The 25,323-nt window shown below is 33.9% G+C and overlaps 1 non-coding gene across 1 annotated transcript; it reads right to left on the minus strand.

Annotated features, from left to right (window-relative positions):
• Positions 1–1,308: 1,308 nt before the first annotated feature.
• Positions 1,309–1,415, minus strand: LOC121204445 (small nucleolar RNA R71). Its single transcript, XR_005899370.1, has one exon. It is a non-coding gene; the product is annotated as a small nucleolar RNA R71 (small nucleolar RNA).
• Positions 1,416–25,323: the final 23,908 nt, after the last annotated feature.

The raw sequence follows: 25,323 nt of genomic DNA on the forward strand, positions 1-25,323 counted from the left end.
ATGGGAATGTGACTAACGTAGGATTTGGGATTTCTCGGGATGGATTAGTTGGTATAAATTATGTGTTTTTAAACTATTAGGCTTGACAACCCTAATAAGTGATCATAGGCTAGATTAAATCGGAAGATAAGTCGAACCAAGTAAATCGTAATTTATCCTAGTTGAGAAAGTAAGATTAGAAGATACTCAATCGGTTAAGTTAATTAGGGTCGGGAGGTAATAATTGCTTGATCGATGATTATTCCACTCTAGACCCTTAATCCTTAGTTAGTTGCAAACCTTGAAGCACGTTAATATTCTTGATTGATTTACCAATTTAATTCATTTGTTTATTTCTTGTTATTTATTTCCTTTTGTTATTTATTTATTTTTATTCCTCTAAAACTATTTTATGATCCATCGTAATATAAGAAGTAATTACTACTAGTTAGGCGTATTAATGTAAAAAGTATTTTCGTTATTAATTCTAGCCTCTCTTCAGTATGATCCTTAGAATACTTTCAATATTTCATTGTACAACTATATTACAATTTGACTTGTGCACTTGCGGACACCGTTGTTCTTAATTCTTATTTTTTTGGTGTTAAATTTATTCTATAAACAATAGTTCATTTATGGGTGGTCAAGTTATTAGTGCCGTTGTCAGGGAGGTTTTGGCAAAAGATTTGAAAATATTTTTTTACAACTAAAAATATAAGTAGGAATGCTAGGACCTAGAGATACGATTTTTAATTTTTGATTTTTAATTTTTATTTTCTTTCATGTCATTTATGACCCGAAGCTCTAGCATTCCGATTCAACCTTACCTAGATCCAAAGTAACTACTCAAGCGCAACCGTTAATTAATGGAAAACAATCCACCCGTGGTTATAAACTTATCCCAGGAAAATCTGTTATTCAAAGAACCACAAGAAAATAATCGGGAAGAATTCCTAATGGCTCAGTGGATGTTGCATTAGTACGTCTTACCTACCCTAGACGTGGTGTGAGGAAGCATTGAGCGCCTGGCAATTAATGCCAATAATTTCAAGGTAAAAGTAGCCACAATACAGATGATCCAAAACACACTACAATTTAAAAGGAGCAAGGTTGAAGACCCAAACCAACACTTCAAGTAGTCTTTTAACTATGTGATACCTTCAAGTATAACGGGGTATCTGAATATGCTATACATCTACGTTTATTCTCGTTTTCATTATGCGATAATGTAGCCGATTGGTTAGATTCATTAGAACCAGATTCCATTACAACATGGACTGATCTAGTGGAAAAAAATTTCATAATGTTTTCCCGATTAGTAGAACCATTCAACTTCGGCGAGAAATAACTAATTTTAAACAATACAAAGATGAAACCCTTTACAAGGTGTGGGAGCATTTCAAGATAATGATAAGTAAGTGGCCACACCACGGATAGCAAGCATGGTTCCAAATTCAAATATTCTACAATGATGTTGACGGACATATTAGATCTAATCTAGATGGAGCATCCGGCTGATCTCTCATGTTTCATACGTACAAACAAGCTTATAAATCATTGAATATATGGCTAAAACATATGGCCTAAAGAAAGTTTTATTAACCAATCAAAGACTCCAATAGTGAAAGCAGTGAACAAAGGGAACGAAGAGGATAGATTTAAAAAATTTTACAAAAGGTTAATCATCTGGAGACGCCAGTCCAGCCAAAGAGAATGAAGCTACACTTGGGAAGCCAACCTAAGAAAGCAAGTTACGTAAATAATAGAGGTCGCGACCCGTACTCAGATACTTATAATCCTGGTTAGAGAGATCATCTGAAGTTCAAAAGGTAGGTAAGCAAAGGGGAGAAAATCAAGCACAAACTCAACAAAACACGACTTATTAACCTCCACCATTTCAACAATGTATCATAGGTAACGACCATACTACATGTGGTCAAAGATTCGACAGGCTAGAGGGAAAGATGCAAACAATGAAGATCGATATTCGACAAGACCAAGTGATGTGTGGATGACTTGAATCTCAGATGGATAATTTTGTGACTAAATGAGCTAGCTCAGGACAATAGTTTAGAAGCAAAATGGTCAAAGTTTCCCTAGTAGCATCAAAAACAACCCTCGAATATATGGGAAAGAACATGCAAAGGCGATTGTGTTACGATCGGGCAAGGCATTAAAGTCTCCAATCACACCCATCCATGAAGAGGAGGTTCACAAAGAGGTCAAAAAATCCACGGAAAAGGAGAAAGCAAAAGAGGGACAAGGTAGATTTTATAATTTTTCTAAATTTATTTAAATATCTCAATGTTAATTTGTCGCTGTTAGAGCTTATTAATAAAATTCCAAAATATGCCAAGTATTTAAAAGAAATCATGAAAATGCATAGGAAAAAGAAAAAGAAAGAGCAAATCGACATTGATGCCTCGTGTAGCGCATTAATTTCAAAGAATATACCCCCAAAGTTAAAATATTCGGGTAGTTTTATAATCCCAATAGAGATAGGGGATAGACATTTAGCAAAGCCCTTTGCGATTTAGGGGTTAGCATAAATTTAATGGCCTTATCGATCTATCGAACACTCAGACTCGGGGATCTTAAAAATACCTCAATAACGCTACAACTTGTCAATAGATCTTTAGTGCACCCGAAAGGTGTACTTGAAGATGTATTGGTTAAAGTACAAGGATTTTTAATCCTCATTGACTTTGTAGTCCAAGACTTTGAGGAAGATTGAGAAATCCCCATTTTGTTGTGTAGGCCAATTCTTGCCACTTCGAAATCAAAAATCATTCTAAAGTGAAATGAGCTTATAATAAAAGTCAATGACAAGATATATAACACCCTATACCCGACCTGTTTTACCGGGCCCGGATATAGGATATCACAACACTTAAATAATTAACAAAAATTTTACAACTAGCTAAAACCATATTGGATGTACTTCTTGTGTATTCATAATCTTTTCTAAGTCAAAAGATTTAAAAGGAACATTTATTAATTACAATAGATTTTTAAAAGCAACATAAGACATTATGACTTATATATTTGTTTAAAGTAACTAAATCATGGTGTAGAGTACTAATCACCATGTTCCCAATAGTGCCCCTCTATATGCATAATATCATTCTCCAAACTGCCACCCTGGCACAATCCTGGCTTGGTCCCTCTAGACACACAGGTTTAATTCGAAGAACCTGTATTACAAATAGGCACCTGTAATTTCAACAAGACTTAGTGAATCTGAACTATTATTACCTTTAAACGATGTTGAATTCCTCGACTTAAGAATTCTAGACTTCCTTTCAAATTTTGGAAGATACTTTTCTGATTCCTGGTGGATAACTATACACCAACCTCTAACTTAACCACCTTGTACACGTTCCACTTGATTGGCAGATCACAGACTTCCAACCTTAGAGCAGATCCCATTTTGAAATCACTTGGAGATAGAAATTTGGATACATTTCTCAAAATGATATACCTTCAAACACTCCTCTAGTGGCTCTCGAAATATCAGTCACACTATATCTTCACGTTGTCCAGACATCAAATTTAGTTCAATGAAGGTAATATTTTATATCACCCAATAGAAGCTCAGATGACTTTAATACAAAATGTGAAAGCTTCCAGACTTTGCGAACACTTACGCCGCCCATAAATGCATACGTGCAAAGTTCTTTAAACTTGAGTTACTATGGTGGATTCATCAGTCGAGTACAATGTTGAGAACTCTTTCAGAAAATGCCTCATAAGCATACCCAGATCACACCATAAAGGCGGACTAACAACTCACCACTTAGGTGTTACAGAATTTGCTTTACAAGCTTTCCAAATAACTCACCACAAAGGCTTCCCAAACAATATACCACATAGGCTCTTCAGATAATTCACTAAAAAGGTATTACAGATAATTCACCACAAAGGCTTCCAAAACAATACGCCACATATGCTCCTTAGATAATTCACCACAAAGGCTTTACAGATATCTCGCCATAAAGGTTTGGTTTGGATTGGTTTGCACTATGGCATGACACTAACTATCATGTTTGATGATATGATTTGCCTAAACTCAACATAGCTTGAGGTTTGCCCATCATCGCCTCTAGGACACACAAAGACACTAGTAGACAAAAGTTGTTCATCCTTAATTTCCATAATGTGCCATGGCCTTGGTCTTTTCACATAACTACCACACTGGCCTTTTCTCGTTTTTACAGTCCCGACAGACAACATTTTGTCATACTACCCTTCATGTTTATTGTCCCGACAAACGTCATCAAACAGTCACCGCGAGGTATATTATCATATCACATATTTTACCAACACACTGCTCGAACCCCCTTGTCACCAACAAAAATTTGGCATGCATCAGTCTAATAACATTTTGGACACATTTACATAGACCTCACACATACCCTTAACAGAATCATACTTTCCAACACATAATTTCACATACATGCTTACCACATATCGTTATTTTCATGCCGCACATCGTACACTTCAGTACATACATAAAAATGTTTCATAGAGAACACACACATATCTATACATACAACAACTCCTCAAGAAGATATGAGCATCTATATGAACATCGACTGTATAAGGAATCATTATAAAATATTATACAGAAGTTGGGTTTAGAGACTCACCAAAGACCTACCTTTGACTCGATCTGGATCTTCTATTTCAATTGTCCTTCCCAATCCAGCAGTAGCAATTGCTTACAAGATCATGGAATTTCCATTAGTATCCCCTTTTACATATATTTTACTAAAGCTTCAACTACATGTGACCCCTATGCAGGGCTTTCTACTCACACCCTATTGTTCTCACACCTTTTAGTATCCTTACTCATCAACAATCGTAACAGACAAGGCAATAAGACTTACCAGAAGGTTGAATCATCCATTGGTTAAATGAGGTCTTAACTCTATATTAACGAAGAAGAAGAGAACATTTAGGTTAGAGAGAAGATCCTGAACGTTAAGCAAAAAGAAAAACCATTTGGAACGTTCCCCTCCCTTTAATAAATATACTCTCAGTCCCCCTAGTTTCCCTACCAAATCAAAAGGTAGGTAAAAAAATCTGGTGAAGATCTACTTTACTTTTGACTAGTCATAAGAAGGGTCAAATCAATCCAATAGACTCCCAACTAATTGCATTACAAGAACCAACTTGAAAAGTGCTCATGAAAACTGAGCGTATTATACCTTAGTGATGACTTGCGTATGACATGGTCTTAAAGGCAACTAAGTCTCTTACAGCTTTCTTATACACTTGATAGGCTCTTCGTGCTTCACTAATACTCTAGGGCGTACTCTTTCTTGGGCGTACTCTTCTCCCCACTTGAAGATACCTGTAACTAAATTCTTAGGTACTGCTAAAGGGAAAATACTTTAACGCTTGTATACACTAATACTATAACTCACCAGCAAGTTAGCAGGGTGGCAAATTATACTACCACAATGCCAAAACAGTTTGCATACATAACTTACTCACCTTTTTAGATCCGTCATTTTTGAGGTATGATAAGATGGAAGTGTCCTAATGTGGCCAATATTCTGAAAATGAGGGATTTCTTAGAGAAAAATGTTATATATTGTTCAATTTAACCCCTAACAGCCCTGATCAAAAGGATTTTTGAGTGTTGCAAATGTAGCTATTCATACGATGAGAGAACGAGACAAATGGCAAGACTCTAGTGGAGTAAGGAATGATTAATGGGTCCAAGATAGGTAAGACTGACATTTAAAATCGATGGTAAAGTTCAAGGAATTCCTGGACAAGTCCAGTAGCATAACCAAAAATTTAACCATCAAATTTAATTAATTTGTAAATAATATATATTAATTTTCTTTTGAATTAATAGCATTAGGAATTAGACATTTTATTTTGTTAGGAATTATTAGGGAACAAGTTTCCGAGCACAATGGAAGGGCTAAACGTTAGTAGGATGCATGTACTGGAAATCGAAGACCTTCTACAAGTTTCAGAGAAGCCAATTTGAAGTTGTGTTGACACAATGATTTCCTGGTGCAACAAAAGCTAAGTATGCCAAAGTTCATTGTCGTGTCACACAACACCATATCTGTGGCATGACACACCTTTGAACTCTATACACACAGGGGTAAAAATTGCTTTTGTGTCGTGCCATACATACTCTTTAGCACGACACATAAGCCTTTTTTGGCAACTTTCTACTCTTGATTCAACGCGATCTTCAGAGATTTTCACCAAGGTTGGACAACAAGTAAAGCCCTAGGTGGCTTCTATATATTGCCCTTAGCAGCTACTAAACCATTTACCCTGTCATAGCCAACCAAAGCAACGTTTACCAAACTTTTACCCAGAATTCTGTAAATTCCCCTATTTTCCCTTTATTTCCAAACCTCAAAGCATGCATAGTAATCCTTTCGGTAGCAAATCCATAGTGGATAACCACACCTACCCTTCGGAATGGGTGCTCAAAAGCAACTTTCTTATAGCTTAACGCAAAATTTCGTTGCAAAAATGAGGTTTTGAATCTTTAAACGCATCGAAGAATGAAATGCATAACTTAATCCAATACCATCTGTAACACCCCTTACCCGTATTCAACGCCAGAATAGGGTTTCAGAGCATTACCAGACTTATTAAACAATTAAACATACATTTCACTTACATCTACAAATTCCATGTAATTTATCATTCAACATCATTACATTGTCTCCAATACGAGCCTACGAGGCCCTAAACATGCATTTGAAATGGTTCAAGACTAAACCGGTAACTCAGGATAATTTTGGAACACTTAGAAAAATTTTCCAAAATACAGGGGATGCACGCCCGTGTGGCCTGACCGTGTGTCTCACAGGCCAAAATCACGTCCGTGTCACAAGCCGTGGGGACATTCGAAATGGTATCACATGGCCGTGTCCCGGCCCGTGTCTGACCCCGTGTAACTCTCTAACTTGGGTCACACGGCCAATACACACGCCCGTATGCCCTTTAAAATGGCCACACATGTCCGTGTACCAGGTCGTGTGCTAGGCCGTGCCAAACCTATAGGGTATACTAACTTATACCACCGGCCAAGTCACACGCCCATGTGCTGAGTCGTGTAGAGCATACTGGCTTGATTTATAATTCAACACCAGGGGACACACGGCTATGTAACCTGACCGTGTGTCACACGACTGAGACACATGCCCGTGTCTCTGCCTATATGGACAAAAGTAGGCTATTTACCAAGCCAAATTGCCACCCAAATTTGTATACACCTACACCAAACCAAATGGCACCAAACAAGACATAAATAGGCATTCATCCAACCTCAACCAACCATAAATCATGCCATTTTAATACCAACATATACAAGACACACAATACCACAATATGCTATTCAATTTAATACCAAACTTCACTTTCTCACATCATTAATATAACCATTTTCAAATATGCATTATTTGACCTAAATTCACAAACATACCAAACTTAAATCTCAACCATTCACCACAAGCATTTACAATCCAGCATCAAGCAGATAACGAGATTCATATGCACATATATATACATCACCAAAAATATACCAAAATAAGCCAAGTCTCATGGCTATACACACATCAAACACTTAACATTTACAAGCCAACTCAAATGGCTAAATTCATTACCAAATCATAACCAAAATGACCACACTTCCTATACATGCCATATAACCAAATATATAAATTCAAAAGTACCAGAGTGATAGTTTGATAGTGTGATGAGGTCTCCGAGGATTCCCGAATCCGAGCTAGCTTTGATTTCACTATAAAACATAGAAAAACAAATAATGTAAGTTATAAAGCTTAGTAAGCTCGTATGAAAATAACTCAACTTACCAAAAATATACAATTCAAACATTTGATCATATAAATATACAACTTACGTAAATACACAAACCTATCAAGTATTCAATCATAAGGCTAGAAATGAACTTCACAAGTTTCTTCGATTTAAAGCTTATATGGCTCATGCACATACCTGTACCATCTCGTATCAATCTCATACTCATCTATATCTTTCATATACCCGTTGAACCATTCGGAATACTATCGGATACTTGGGAAATCCCGCACCCTAAATGCCAAACACATAGCCAAGGTGTAACACCCATCGCCCATATCCGATGCCGGAACTGGGTTCTGTTGGAATATTTTCAAATATTTATAGTATCCCAATAACTATAAATGAATGGGTGTAATTAATCAAAAGATAAAACTTTTGGTCATTGGTCAAAAGTTATATCATTTGATTTTTTAAAAAAGAATTATAACTATTCAAAAAATATTATTTGAATAGTTACAAAATTAAATGAATAATTATTATTATTTATTTATTCATAAAGACACCTATTGAAAGATGTCTCTATGAAGAGACATGAAAATTCCTATAAATAGGAATGGGATTTCATTTGGAAATCATATCAACAAATTCTAATATTATTTCTTCTCTTCCTTCATTTTCTAATATTATTAGATTATTCTATAAAGTATTGCTGCAGAAATCCTTTGTAGAAATTGAGTTTTTGTTATACATTACTCAGTGCATAGTGGACTATTCTCGTCAGTGCAAAACGCAAATAGTCATTGGCTTCATTGTATCCTCGAGGTTAATTTTCTTGAACTCGTTTGCACACTGAAGATAAGTGGGGGCGAATATAACCTTAAAGATAGTGGCTTGATACACGCCTTGGAGCCTGTCCTATTTCTTCTTTTTCTTTTCGAGTTCCGATCGTGTGTTCGAGATTTTTCCTTACCGGAGTTTTGTACTAACAATTTTAATGTTATATTTCATGATGACTACCACAACACATGAAAGTGGAACACTAAGGGAGTTGGCTTCCAACTTTGTTAAACTTGATCGTTTTGATGGTGGCAATTTTCGACGATGGCAGAAAAAGATGCACTTTTTGTTATCAACTTTGAAGATTGCTTATGTTTTGGATACTCCAAGACCTGAAGAGAATGAAAATGAATCTGTTGCTGCAACCCGAGAAAGACAATAATGGGACAATGCTGATTACATGTGCATGGGCCACATATTGAATGGTTTATCTGATGGTTTGTTCGACACCTACCAAAACGACGTCACCGCTAAAGAATTATGGGACAAATTGGAGGCAAGATACATGACCGAAGATGTTACAAGTAAGAAATTTCTTGTCAGTCGTTTCAATAATTATCAAATGGTTGATGGTCGTTCTGTTATGGAACAATTTCGTGATATTGAAAAGATGCTGAATCAATTTAAGCAATATGATATGAAAATGGATGAAATGATTATGGTATCCTCCATAATAAACAAACTTCCTCCATCTTGGAAAGACTTTAAAAGAAGTCTAAAACATAAGAAAGAGGAAATATCTCTTGAGGCTTTGGCAAATCATCTTCGTATTGAAGAAGAGTATCGAAAACAAGATTAGAACCTAAATTCTGAAAATGCCAAAGTACATGTTACGGAGGAAGTACAGACTACTAAACCATTCAAGAGAAAGTTCAATCAGACTGATAGAGCACCTAAGTTCAAAAAGAAACAAAAGGGCTCATGCTATCATTGTGGAAAGCCGGGACATTTCAAGAATGAATGTCGATTTTTAAAGAAGAAATCATCTTCTAAGGCTGATAATAACGAAAAGTTCGTTGCAATGATATCTGAAATTAATATGGCACAAGATGATAATACATGGTGGATTGATACCGGAGTAACCAAACATGTGTGCAAAGACAAAAGCAAGTTCACAAAGTTCACACAATGTGAAAATGACAATGTCTTGTACATGGGAAATTCTTCCACCGCAACAATTAAAGGCAAAGGGTCTGTTGAACTACAATTCACTTCTGGAAAGTTTTAACCTTAAATGATGTATATTATGTACCAGAAGTTAGGAAAAATTTAGTGTCTGGAAGTCTGTTGAATAAGTTTGGTTTCAAACTTGTTTTTGAGGCAGATAAGTTTATTTTGTCTAAGGGAGGAACTTTTGTGGGAAAAGGGTATATGTATGAAAGCATGTTCAAACTTAATATTATTAATAAGAATAAAAATACTATTTCTGCTTATATGGTTGAATCATTTTGTTTGTGGCATTATAGATTAGGTCATTTGAATTATAGAAAATTGAATAACATGTATAAATTAGATTTAATTCCTGTTTTTAATAATAATATTGAAAAATGCAATACCTGTATGTTGACTAAAATTACAAGAAATCATTTCCCTAAGGTTAAAAGGAAAACAAAATTGCTTGATTTGATACATAGTGATTGATGTGACTTGCATAATACTCCTACATTAGGTGGAAAGAAATATTTTGTTACTTTTATTGATGATTGTTCTAGATATTGTTATGTATATTTATTGCATTCAAAAGATGAAGCGCTTGATAAATTTAAAGTTTATAAATCTGAAGTTGAACTTCAGTGTGAATCATTTATCAAGTGCTTAAGATCGGATAGAGGTGGAGAATACTATAATCCAAGTTATTTTGAACTCACTGGAATTGTCCATCAAGTTTCAGCCCCTTACACACCACAACAAAATGGTGTAGCTGAAAGGAAAAATAGAGTCTTGATTGAAATGGTAAATTCAATGTTATCATATTCAGGTCTTGGACAGGGTTTTTGGGGAGAAGCTGTTCTAACAGCTTGTCATATATTGAATAGAGTTCCTAATAAGGAAACTAAAATAACCCCCTATGAACAATGGAAGAAAAGGAAACCAAACCTTAATTATTTAAAGGTTTGGGGTTGTAGAGCTATTGTAAAAGTTCCAACACCTAAACGTAAAAAGTTAGGTGAAAGAGGAATTGAATGCATATTTATAGGTTATGCACATAATAGCAAGGCATATAGGTTCATAGTAATTGAACCAAATGATTCAATTTCAATTAATACGGTTATTGAATCAAGAGATGCTATTTTTGATGAAAATAGATTTAATTCTATATCAAGACAATTACAACCACAACAATTGATTCATTCTTCAAATGAGAATGAGATTCCATTGAAACAAATTGATAATAATGATGAATCTTGTCAAGAATTAAGAAGAAGTAAGAGGATTAAAAAGGTCAAAGATTTTGGACCAGATTTCATTATGTTTCTTGTAGAAGGAAAAGGTGAAAGTATATGCAATAAGATACCTTATTGTTATAATACCGAATTTGATCCTATTCATTTGAAGAAGCAGTGAAATCTCAAGACTCTGCTTTTTGGAAAGAAGCAATAAATGATGAAATGGATTCAATAATGGGAAATCAAACTTGGATCTTAGTTGATCTTCCACCAGGTTCCAAACCAATAGGTTGTAAATGGATCTTCAAAAAGAAAATGAAGGTCGATGGAACCATTGATAAATTTAAAGCAAGGTTGGTAGCAAAAGGTTTTACACAAAGACAATGTATTGATTACTTTGATACCTATGCTCCAGTAGCAAGAATTGCTACAATTAGACTATTAATATCACTTACCTCTATATATAATTTGGTTGTTCACCAAATGGATGTTAAAACTGCATTTTTAAATGGTGAATTGGAAGAGGAAGTGTACATGGAGCAACCGGAAGGATTTGTTGTTCCAGGACAAGAGCATAAGGTATGTAAGCTTGTTAAATCTTTATATGGGCTTAAACAAGCACCAAAACAATGGCACCAAAAGTTTGACAAGGTTGTTTTAGCTAATGGCTATAAAATAAATGAATCCGATAAGTGCATATATAGTAAATTTGATAAGGGAAAGGGTGTTATAATTTGCTTATATGTAGATGACATGCTCATTTTTGGCACGGATTTGGAACAAATAGAAAACACAAAGAAATTCTTGTCAAACAACTTTGCTATGAAGGATATGGGTGTAGCAGATGTAATTCTTGGGATTAAAATAACCCGAGATGAAAGCACTATAGCTTTATCACAATCACATTACATTGAAAATGTGCTTAAAAAGTTTGATCTTTTCAACTGTATACCAGCATCTACACCTATGGATCCTCAATTAAAATTAGTATCTAATGCTGGTAGGAAAATTGATCAATTGAAATATGCAAGTCTAATTGGTTGTCTTATGTACATAATGACTTGTACAAGACCAGATATTGCATAAGCTATTGGAAAATTGAGTAGATACACAAGTAATCCAAGTAGTTTGCATTGGCAAGCTTTAAATAGAGTACTTAGGTACTTAAAGAAAACTATTAACTATGGATTGTGTTATAATGGATATCCTCCAGTTTTAGAAGGGTATTCGGATGCTAGTTGGATTACAAGTTTAGAAGATCATGCATCTACTAGTGGGTGGATCTTCATTCTTGGTGGAGGAGTCATTTCTTGGGGTTCTAAGAAACAAACATGTATTACTGATTCCACCATGGCAGCAGAATTTATTGCATTAGCCGCTGCATCTAAAGAAGCAGAATGGTTAAGAAATTTGCTTTATGATGTACCTTTATGGCTTAAGCCAATTTCACCTATTTCTATCTGTTGTGATAGTGAGGCTACTCTAGCAAAGGCATATAGCCAAGTATATAATGGAAAGTCTAGACACATTGGATTAAGACATAGTTATGTCTGACAATTAATCTCTGATGGAGTGATCACTATTAATTATGTGAGGTCAAGTGAAAATTTGGCAGATCCTTTGACAAAAAGTCTTGCTAGAGATGCAGTAAAAAGGACCTCAAAAGGGATGGGACTCAAGCCTATTAATTAGAGTCACCCATGATGGAAACTCGACTCAACGCTTGGTATAACGTCAAGTCTTGAGTTCAATGAGACAAAGTACATCATTAGTAAGTGACTGTTAGCACTATAAATAAATCCATCCTAAGATTAAAGTGCTAGGTACCCGTAATGATAAGGGAAGGATGAGTAATGTACTCTTAATGAACCCATAACATGAATATGTTAGAGTGTTATAATTACGGGAACACTTTTGATGGGATCTACCTATGTGAGTGGAAGTGTGGCCGCTTCTAGGAGCTTAAGGGCTTGGCTCTGACAGCACTCATGAAAAGAGGACATAGACACATGGCTATAATAGTGTCCCTAGATACTATGCATTGACTGATGTTGAAATCATTGTGTGAGATGTGTTCAGTTAATCAAATGGAATAGTTGGTTCAAAGCTTAGTCTACCATACAATTTCGATTAACTTTAACATGTTTTCACTAAGTGAAGGTTCAATCGTAAGACACCTTTATTTATGCAAATTAATTTCCAAGAATATCAAAATCTAAATATTTTGAAAATGGGGGGAGATTGTTAGAATATTTTCAAATATTTATAGTATCCCAATAACTATAAATGAATGGGTGTAATTAATCAAAAGATAAAACTTTTGGTCATTGGTCAAAAGTTATATCATTTGATTTTTTAAAAAAGAATTATAACTATTCAAAAAATATTATTTGAATAGTTACAAAATTAAATGAATAATTATTATTATTTATTTATTCATAAAGACACCTATTGAAAGATGTCTCTATGAAGAGACATGAAAATTCCTATAAATAGGAATGGGATTTCATTTGGAAATCATATCAACAAATTCTAATATTATTTCTTCTCTTCATTCATTTTCTAATATTATTAGATTATTCTATAAAGTATTGCTGCAGAAATCCTTTGTAGAAATTGAGTTTTTGTTATACATTACTCAGTGCATAGTGGACTATTCTCGTCAGTGCAAAACACAAATAGTCATTGGCTTCATTGTATCCTCGAGGTTAATTTGCTTGGAACTCGTTTGCACACTGAAGATAAGTGGGGGCGAATATAACCTTAAAGATAGTGGCTTGATACACACCTTGGAGCCTGTCCTATTTCTTCTTTTTCTTTTCGAGTTCCGATCGTGTGTTCGAGATTTTTCCTTACCGGAGTTTTGTACTAACAAGTTCGAGGTGCTACCTGAATTAAACAATAATAAACGTATAAAACTGAGTCATAAATCTGTATTTCAATTTAAAAATCTCTCAAATTTCATCTTTAAGTCCTTAATATGGACCTACGAGGCCCAAAATATACTGAGGAAGTAATTTGGGACTAAACCGGGAACTTTGGACAATTTTCCTTGAAAATAGGGGCATACGCCCATGTGGCCTGGGACATGCCCGTGTGGCCTGCTCGTGGGAAATTCTGACTTTACCACACGGCCTGGGCACAAGCCCATGTGACTTGGCCGTGTGAAAACCGCATTTTTCACTATTTTTAAGATATTTTCACATATCAAACACACTTAATTTATGCCCAAAACATTAACTCATAAATCTTGATCAAATAACATTCTTTTATCCATTTCTTGTACCTAAACACAATTATACACTAATAGAACCCAACCAATCAATTATTTCAATCCAAAATATGTATATTTCATTTTCAAACACAAAACATCACATTTAACATACTTTACTTATTTAATCATTCACACAATTATATTATCAAATCAACTTCTATCATGCCATATAAATCAAAAAGTTATTTAACAAAATCTACCGGAGTAAATCTGGATAGTGTGACCCTTGATGTAGATCCGATCCTCCGTATGTATATAAGTTAATCTACAAAACAAATAACATACACAAGTAAGCTTATAGAAGCTTAGTAAGCTCATAGGCATAATTACACATATCTTACCAAATATTATACACAATCATATATCTATTAGCTTATCTAATTCATCCTGTAAATCACAATTTCATTAATAAACTCATTTGGATAATTTCCAAGTTGCTATTCACAAATTTAACTCCCTTGGGCCCATTTCTCATTTACTTCCGTTGTCAAATTAATGAACAATAAAGGAATTGAGTGCTTCATTATCACACTGCCATAGTAAACTATGGACTTTCACATTGTCACACATCACGCACCGAAGCCATAGCCCTGCCATGGTCTTACATGGATCACATAACATACTGATGCCATATCCCAGATATGGTCTTATATGGAATAACATTATCACATCACAGTAATGCCATAGCCCAGTTATGGTCTTATACGGGAACTCGAATCACATTGGGCTATGATCTTATACTGAAGCACATATCACATCTTTTCCGTCAATTCATTATGGTCACAGAATGGAAGCACTCAAATCCATTATTCCAAATAATATGTATTTTTACTTAAATACTATTTCATACTTTTTACAATTTAATAGTATTCATATACAATAATATACTTAAACAATATTTTTATAACAAAACATTAAATTTTCCATATGAACTTACCTGGCTAATTTGCAAAAGTCGTAGAAAGTCAGGGACTATTCTTGAATTTTCTCCTTTCCACGATTCACTTCGTTTTCTTGATCTATAATTATAAAATCATTCCTTCATTAGCATCTATTTCGATTCTATTCTATTTCACAACTTATGCCCTTAAATTTTTGAAATTACACTATTACCCTAAACTTTTCATTTTTACAATTTAGTCTCTGTTCAATTCATTCATCAATTAAACTAATTCCTTTCAAATATCATTTTATCTAAACACTACAAACTACTTCACAGCCTTTGACATTCTAAGCTTCAACACAAAACCCTAATTCCAACAACTTTCACAATTAGGTCCTAAAATAAATTTCTATGTAAATCTCTTCATAAAATCATCATATAATAAATTAAAACCATAATTCCATGATAAATCATCATAAAAGTTCAGCACTTATTCATGGAAACTTTCAAAATTACCCATGAAATCAAAAACTAATGAATTAAACAAGTGGACCTAGTTGTAAAAGTCTCGAAAACACAAAATTTACAAGAAATAATCAAGAATTGACTTACATGTAGTAAAAATATGAGAGACCAGCTTAAAAGAACCCTTCAATGGTGTTTTTCCTGGAGAGGATGAAGAAAAAATAAAGAAAACTCTAGATTTTACCTAATATATCATATTTTACAATTTAATTTTACCTTATTTCCAATTTTGCCCCTTATTCACACTTGATTTTTATTTTTCCTGCACACTCATGCCATCCAACCCAATAATAGGTGTTTAATTGCCTATTTAGTCCTCCTTTAATAATTACTAGAGCTATTTAATCACATTTCACAATTTTGCACTTAATTCAATTTAGTCCTTTTTACCCAATTGACTACCGAAACCTTAAAATTTCTTAACGAAACTTTAATACTAACTTACTAACACTCCATAAATATTTATAAAAATATTTATGGCTCGGTTTATGAATTTGAGGTCTCTATACCTCATTTTTATCTTATTTAATCTATAAATTTCTTTTAATTCATAATTTCACTAATTCGAAATTATTTCTAAAACCACACTTAAATTTTACTTACTAATATCTAAACTCACATGTCAGATTTAGTGATCTCAAATCACCATTCTGATATCACTGAAATTTGCGCTATTACACAAAGCTATCTCAATCTCATATCACATATAACGCTCACCCTCGAGCTATCAACGGGTCTGCTCACACAAACTGACAGTCATGACGAAGCTACATGATGCTGCTCATACAAGCTGATGAGTATCCGTAACACGTGGTGAATAAATTAGCCACTGGTAGGACGTACGTACCAACACCCAAATCACATAACCCTTAATGATATGACATTTGTATCCTAATCTATTCCTAAGGTTCAACCGGGATTTCACACTTGCCAAATCGTCTTCAAACATGTTTGTAGTGTCGTATTCACAATTTATGCAATACCAAAGCATTTAAAATACAAATATAACATTGCTTATTACATATGAACTTACCTCGAATGCCAAAAATGATGAAACGAGTTTATTAGTCCAAAACCTTATTCTATCCTCGATCTAAATTCGTATTTCGCTTTTCTTGATATGCATAGATGATAGCTAGCCAAACCTTGAAGCTATTTTAACGGATTTTTCCTCTTTAATAATTGGTTAGGAAGATGATGAATAGATTAAATGGCATTTTGTTTTATTAATTATCATTTAAATTATCTAATTGCTAAATTAACCTTTACATTAACCTTTAAAACCATTAAAAAGATGCCCATCTTTGTCCACTCATATTATTAATGGTCTAATTATCACATAAGGACCTCCACTTTAATATTCCATAGCTATTAAACACCTTTAGCTATTAGAATATCACTTTTACACTTTATGCAATTTAGTCCTTTTTATCAAATTAAACATTCAAATGATAAAATTTCTTAACGAAACTTTCACACAATCATACTATTATGTTGTAGACATTAAAATAATAATAAAATAATTATTTCAACCTCATATTTGTGGTTTCAAAACCACTATTCCGATTTGACTAAAAATAGGTTGTTACACCATCGATGAGAGAAGTTCTGCACAAACCCGACCAAGTTGATGTACTTTCTAATTATGCATGAATTTTTTGTAACTTTGAAGAAGGCAGATGTGAGTAGACCAATGGAGGCACTATGGATGTGGTTCTCTTTTCGAGGAAAGGAGATGACTATCTCGCCACTCAAGATAGCAAGTTATTATGACATTTTGCCATATCTTTGTGATTTCGTTCAACTAATTAACCTAATGTAGTTCTTGAGAGAGAATATGAATGACATAATTAAACTTCTAATGAACAAGAAGGGTGACTAGAAATGCCACTTAGGCACAGATTATCCTATATCGTTCTCTTAAGCAAAGTTAACTCCGACGATATGAATGTGGTTGAAATTTATTAGTACTCAAATTTTCCTAACAACGGACATGTCCAACATTGATACATTCCAGGCAACCTTGTTATATGTAATTTTAACGAAGGAACAAATTTGTGTGGGAACATGGATATATCAAATCATGCTCTAATGTGCGAGGAAAAAAAGTAGAACTATTGTTCCCACACTTGGTAACGACCATATGCCAACAAGCGAAGCTACTGATGAGACGATTAGGATGTGTCTTATAACCGAGCAAGTTTTCAGTCTTGAAACCAAGTTTAGAATACGTTACAGGAAACTAGAAACGAAATAAGGCAACAAAAACCAAACCACAACAAGGCAACAATGTGTTACCAGATTTGGAATGGATCATTCAATGGATGTAAGAAGGCGGATCAATCTTTGAAGACTATGCAAGGAAAAGCGGGTTAAAGCAGCCACAATTCCCAGCAACCAAGTACGAGGTAGTGATTGACTCAAGCAAGGTGAAGAAAAAGAGGGAATTGGAGAAAGAGGAAGATCCTGAAGAAGCTCCGAAGGAGAACTGGAAACACAAAAATATGTAGACTTTTTCAGCACCTTTTGAGCCCTAATTTGTGCAGTTTCGTAGTATTTTTTTTGAATTTCATACTTTAATTATAAAATAACTAATTTGCACTTAAATTATTAACATATTAAATTTTAATTATTTTATAATAAATTTACACAAATTTGGTTTTTTTTATAGTTTTGCACAAAAGGTGCACATTGGCTAGGCAAACACCTAAAGAAGCTTGAACCATTGGGGCAATATTGTACATCAAGTGATTAAGAGCAAGACTAATAATGTTTTCCAACCATGGATGGTCCAAAAATATGTCTTAAAAATATTTTAAAATTAATTTTGATCCAAAATTAATTGTGTTAAAAATTAATTATAAGCCTGAAGATGAAAAGATACCCAATTGTGCTAAGTAAAGAAGATTGATCCACCTAGCAAATGGGGCAGCCTAAACCATCCAAATAGCTAACCCAATCAGCTAATTTTATCTGATTTCCACACTTTCAAAATAGCCCTTGAAGTTTCCATAAAATCCTATTTGAACCCCTCCACTTTTCGTGCCATCAACCTTTTGCCCCTAGCTTAAAATAACAAGTTTGCGCCATTCAAACTTGCACCATATGTGGCCGGCCAAGGGAAGAGAAGTGGCTACTATTTAATTTCAATTTTCAGCATCCATTCCCACTTATAAATACCCCTCTTCCCTTCCTCATTCAACACACCATTCATTTCCCACACATCTCTCTCTTTCAGTTGTTTTTCTCTCTTCTATTCGCTTTCTTATTTTCTCATTTCCATTGCCAAATTTTCTCTTGAAAAAGAGCCCTCCTCCACTTTGGATAGCATCATTAAATTTTTCGTAGAGGCCTCAGTTCAACACAGCAAGAAGAAAAGAAGAGGAGCGCACTAGTCTGGCTTCAGAGAAATTAATACTGGTTTTGCTTCCTAGTTCCCTTCTCTTTAAGTTTCTTGTTTATGTTTTGATCATGAATATGAATAATTGTTTTGTTTTTGTTCTTGTTCTTGTTCTAATTAGAATAGCTTAAATTAATTCGTGTTAGATTGATTACTTTCGATTCACTTGAATTATTAAAATTATATTTGTGTTGTTATAGGCCTGGGTGAGTTATTCAATTAAATAAAATCATGCTTATGTTATACTTGCATTAAAAATGTAATGTAACAGCCCGATTTTGGGGCTAGTCAAAATAGTGATTTTTGAACCACTAAACCGAGGTTGTGGGAATTATTTTAAATATCATTTTATGTATTGTGGCATGATTAGATAAGTACATGAAATTTTTGGTGAATTAATTTTAGCGATTTCTTGCTTAATTGTGAAAAAGGACTAAATCTCATAAAGTACAAAAATCCTATTTTGTTAGAGAAGGGTGTCAATTAGCTAAAGAACCTAAATTGGGGGCCTTACAGAGCAATTAGACCCGCTAATTCTTAGGCTGGCCGGCCACAGGGGACAAATTGATGGGAAAGTCAAAATTAGGTGGTGTTTGGTCACCAATTTTGACTAGCTTGAATAAAATAAACAACAAAAGTTTTCATCTTTTTTTTCACTCTTTCTTCTTCTACCGAAAAATTGGCCATTAAAGGGGTTTTTGAAGCTTCAAAATTTCAGCCACTTTAAGCCTTCACAAGTAAGTGATTTTCATGACTTTTCTTGATGATTTTTACATTTTTGGACCACTTGAAGCAAGAACTTTTAAACGAGGGGACTAATTTGCAAAATAGTTGAAGGTCTAGGGTTTTTCCATGAGAGCATTTAGGTTATTTTCTGAATTTTTATGGAAGAATATGATCCTTTGGTGAGTAATAAAGAGCATTTAGGTTGTTTTCCACTAAGCTCCCACGTTTACCCTCTTTTCTTTTCTTTCCTTATAGTACCGCCAAGCTAGCATCGGGGATCCAGTGACATCAAAAGCTTCGATCACACTATAACTCAAGATCTTGGTATAGCTAGTTTTATTATTTTGTTTTTTAGCATGTATAGGAACTCGAGTCTTTGTTTAGTGTTTTGTTAGTTAGCCATAAGGTAATGACTCATATGGTGAATATGATACTCATTTTGTATAAGACCATAGATGATGATCAATACTCATTTTGATTTAGAAATAGAAGATGATATTTTCATGGATGAGTAAATTGTATAAATGAAATGTTGTCCATTGTGGTTATTTTGGCTATGTGATATGCCTTTATGTTTGTATAGTATGATTTTTGTGTAGGTTACATAAGTAAGGGTGACAAAAAGGCTTGGTAAATAGCCTTATTTTGTCCACACGGGTAGGCACATGGGCATGTGTCTAGGCCGTGTGTGACACCCGATCCACCACATGGGCGTGTGATATGGCCATGTGTCTCCTGCACATAAGAATTGTAAGTCAGTATGCATGATAGTAAACACATGAGCAAAGGCACGACCGTGTATCTCAACCGTGTGAAGGGCGTGGCCTAGCACACGGGCGTGGGCCTTAGCCGTGTGGCCCTTAAGGATTGTTGACGTCAGAAACAGAATGTCTAGGTTTTTGCACACAGGCTAGGACACGGGCATGTCATGGTCGTGTGAGGGACACGAGGCAGAGACATGGGCGTGTTCCAGGTCGTGTGAAAACCCTTGTAGGTGTGCATTTAGAATTAATTCTAGACGGGTATAGGACACAGGTGTGTCCCTGTATTGCTTAGTCCGTGTCAGCCACACGGGCCAATAGCACGATCATGTTGAAATGTCACACGGGTGTGTTGCCCCTCCCACACGAGCGTGTGCCCCTGTGTTAAGAGTTTTTTTTAAAGTTCTTTAAAGAACTCGGATTGTTTTCGAATGGGTTCTAATGGATGTTTTGGGCTTAATAGGCTCTTATCAAGGAGTTTATAAATAAAATTGAAAAAGTTTTTAATTTGACCATGTTTTGGTATTATGAAAACATTTATATGCATAAGTTTAAGTTAGGTAATGCCTCATATTCCGACCCAGCGTCGGGCACGGGTGTGGGGTGTTACATGTAAGGTAAAAAAATGAACTAATTATTAAACTTGTTGAAATTATAATTAAATGACACAGTATTTAATTGGTGCATGTTTAATATTCTAAGGTAGTTGAATGTTAAACTAGCAACGGTATTAAACGGTACATTAACCTTGCATAACTTGCAAGATTATTGTGATTAAACTGTTTCAATATAGAAATATATTGTTACTTCACTTAATCTTTTATATGCTTATGAAGATTGATTGATTGTTTGAATTGGCATTGAAAAAGTTTCAAGAGATTAGTTAATTTAGTAAGTACATATGAGTCGTAGTTAGTAAATTACCAAGGTGCTGTGAAAATATTCATAACAATATGAACATTAGTTTAGTAATTCTAAGTTAAGGAATGTAATTGATCTAACACAATTATGTCATCTTGATTAAAACCATCTTTTTGAAATCGGGCTTTGAAATTTTTAAACCATCTGTCTGAAATCGTGCTTTGGAATTTTTACTTTTATTTCTATCAATTAGTTAATTTTTTGTTTTTAAAATAATTTCTTTAAAACGAAATATTTTCCCATCACCAAAGTGTTTGGTTTACATTTCACAAATATTTTTCTTTCACATTCCATATGGGTACGACAACTCGATATTTACTTGTCACTTTATTCCTTATTGTAATTGTGTACACTTGCATATTTCCGTCATTCCAAGAACCTAGAGAAAGATTCGGAAGGCGAAAAATAGAAAGTGGATGAAACATCGGATCCTGTCTCTGACTAATTTTAAACAATTTCATTTAAGTTTCAGTTTTTATTAGAATTTCGACTTAATATTCGAAATATCTTTCATATAGTTTTTAAGCATTCAAAACTTTATTTTAAATATATAAAATATGTTTAGGTTTTCTTAGTAGCAACCCCAATTTTTTTATGGCACAACATTATAGAGCCACAAATCGAGAAGTGGGAGTAGTCTCACCAATTGTATTGCACGAATGAAGAAAATCAGGTAATCTCGTTCCTTAATATTTATAGTTGCACATTAGTGACAATGTGTCGAATAAAATGTGGGGGTGACTTAGGAAATTTGCAAAATTTTCTTTCCAGTTATGTTATTTTCTTTGTTTTTAGTTTTTAGTTTTTCTTTTTTAATTGCATGTTCGTGCTTGAGCTTGTAGAAATACAAGTGTTTGGTTAGGAGTATATACCTAGGTTGTTTGTTTAAATTGTAAATTTCAATTGAAATTAAATAATTTAGGTTTTTTATCTGTAGACTACTTAGTTCAGTATATTAGACTGTAAATAGGAAAAATAAATTAAATATATCAAGTGATAAATAGGTTAAATGCAATCAAGTTGTCCTAAACGCCTTCACAACCCCTCATACTTTACAATTAATTTTAGTTTATTTTCTTTTCAATTTTCAATACTTTCTTGTTCTTCTTCTTGCATTATTCTTGATTCAAGGACTCGTTTATTTAATTAAAGTATTGAGTCTATATTTTTCTTTACTTTTTTTTATTTCGTTATTCCAATCGAGAGATTTTCTACTCCATTTCCCATTCGATACTCAATCCACAATTATTCAAAATCACTTTTCTTCTTTCAATTGATCGTGTTTCTCACATGGTTTGTTAAATCGAAGTTGAGATTATGAATAACATGAGTGGCTAAATCCTTTAGGGGAGATTAACGAGTGGATAGGAATGTGACTAACGAAAGATTTGGGATTTCTCAGGATAGATTAGTTGATATAAATTATGTGTTCTTAAATTTTGAGGCTTGACAACCCTAATAAGTAATCATAGGTTAGATTAAATCGAAAAATAGGTCGAACCAAGTAAATCATAATTTATCCTGGTTAAAAAAGTGAGGTCTGAAGAAAAGTGAGTATCAACCAATTGATTAAGTTAATTAGATTCGGGAGGTAATAATTGCTTGATCGGTGATTAATCCACTCTAGACCCCTAATTCGAAGTTAGTTGAAAACCCTGAAGCAAGTTAATCTCCCTGATTGATTTACCGATTTAGTTTGTTTATTTATTTATCGTTATTTATTTCCTTTTCTTATTTATTTATTTTTATTCCTCTAAATCTATGTTATGATCCATCTTACTATAGGAAATAATTACTACTACTTAAACTTATTATTGTACAACGTATTTTGTTATTTATTCCAACCTCCCTTGGGTACGATCCTCAAAATACTTCTGGTATTTCGTTGTACAACTAAATTACAATTTGACTCGTGCACTTGCGGACACCACCATTCTCAATTCTCATTTTTTGGGGGATATATTTATTCTATAAACAATAGTTCATTTATAGGTGGTAACAGCCCTTGTTAGACCAAATTGTAAGGTTTAATTGATAGTTTCGTATATTATGGGCCAAATTAAATAAAATGTAAAGCTGGTATAAAATTTCAGTAGGAATAGAAAGTAGAAGTTCCATAATGAGTGTATGAGAAATCAGATTTTAATCCAAAGCCTTAGATTGAAAGTTATGTTTGTCTCGGGTTTAAGGACTAAATTGAATAAATTTCAGAATATGTATAACTTTATATTTGATTTTGATTTGATATAGAATTTTATATTGTGTTATTGCTGAATTATTACTCGCAGCTAAAGACGACATAGGGTTGTCAAGAAGAAAAGAAAAGGCGAGAATCGATGACGAGTGACACGAGCTATCGGCTTGTATTTTCATGATTTAGTATCAATTTAATTGTTTCATATTTGTGATATTTTTCATAATTTGACATCAAGGTAAGCTAATAATGATTATTTGAATTGAATTGTTATGATTGAGATTTGTTATCGAAACAGAGGACTAAATTGAATAAAATGAAAAAAAGCATAGCTTAATAATTTATGGTGTTTAGTATGAAATGAGTTGAAATATTTTGTATCACTTGATGAATTGAAAATTAAATGAGATTGATAGAATGTGAATTATACTTTAATTGAAATTGAAAAAATTGGTTACCCTATTAACTGTTTGGGCAAAGGCAGACATAGTTGGCATGCCATAGGATAGATTATGTATTGGTTACTTTGATTATATGTTGATGAGCACTAGGCACATTTTTATTTGGACATTTCGATGAGTGTTGGGCACAAATTTTATTTTTTTTATACTGATGAGCATTGGACGCAATTTTTTCACTTCGGACGTTCTGATGATACACTGGGTGACAAATTGGTGTGTTGGTTAGGATCTATGTATTCGTTCGAGTTCGAGTCATGTTAATAAGGGATATAATTTTTGAATTGATTGAATGATCTTTGAAAATGATTAAATGTTAATAAGGGATTAAATATTACTTATATACAGTTTGTTTCTTGTGCGCAGGTTTAGGTACACCTCGAGGTCCCGAAGAGTGGTTTCATCATCCAGTCAAAGTTCCCAAACTCATCAATGTTTGTAAAGTCTCTTTTTTTTCATTATACAGCATGTACCTTGGTTAAGTAGGTTTTATTATAATAGGTGATCATGTGAAATTTGGAATTAGAATTAGCATGTCTGAATTGGCTATATATTCATATATATATGAATTTGAGAATGTTACAACTTTTGGTTAGACATAACTTGTGGTCTATTAATGGGCTGTATGGCAATGTATCTATATACATATATATATGCCAATTAGTTTAGTGAAGAGTACTGATGAAATGATTTGTGTACTTGAATGAATTTGTTGGAATGGATGAAATCATATTGGAAGCAGTATGTCACATTATGATGAGATCTAGCCCAAATGCCACACCTCGACTTCGAGCAATAGTTGTTGCGACGAGGCCAAGTTAGTAAGTGGCGTTGAGATGAGGAACCCCCGAAATCGCAATGTCAACTCCAAACTTTGATAACATTACAAAATGGTCCTAATTCAACCTAGGGTTAGCATGTAACACCCCAATTTTGGCTGATCTAAATTTTTGGACGTATAGAAATAGGCAGTCTACCAGGCATGGTGATATCCGCCCAAATGACCATTTTGACGTATAAGTGTGGGCGTATAATAACCGCCACTTGAGTTGGTAAGAATTTGATTTCAAGATATTCTCTATATTAAGGAGATGTTCGTGTTAAGGGATAAAAGTTAAATACGGGATGAGTATTTGCCAAAGATATAGTACATTTGGTTTGTATGAAATATT

Source organism: Gossypium hirsutum, chromosome A07 (assembly GCF_007990345.1).
Source record: "Gossypium hirsutum isolate 1008001.06 chromosome A07, Gossypium_hirsutum_v2.1, whole genome shotgun sequence".
Classification (NCBI taxonomy): domain Eukaryota; kingdom Viridiplantae; phylum Streptophyta; class Magnoliopsida; order Malvales; family Malvaceae; genus Gossypium; species Gossypium hirsutum.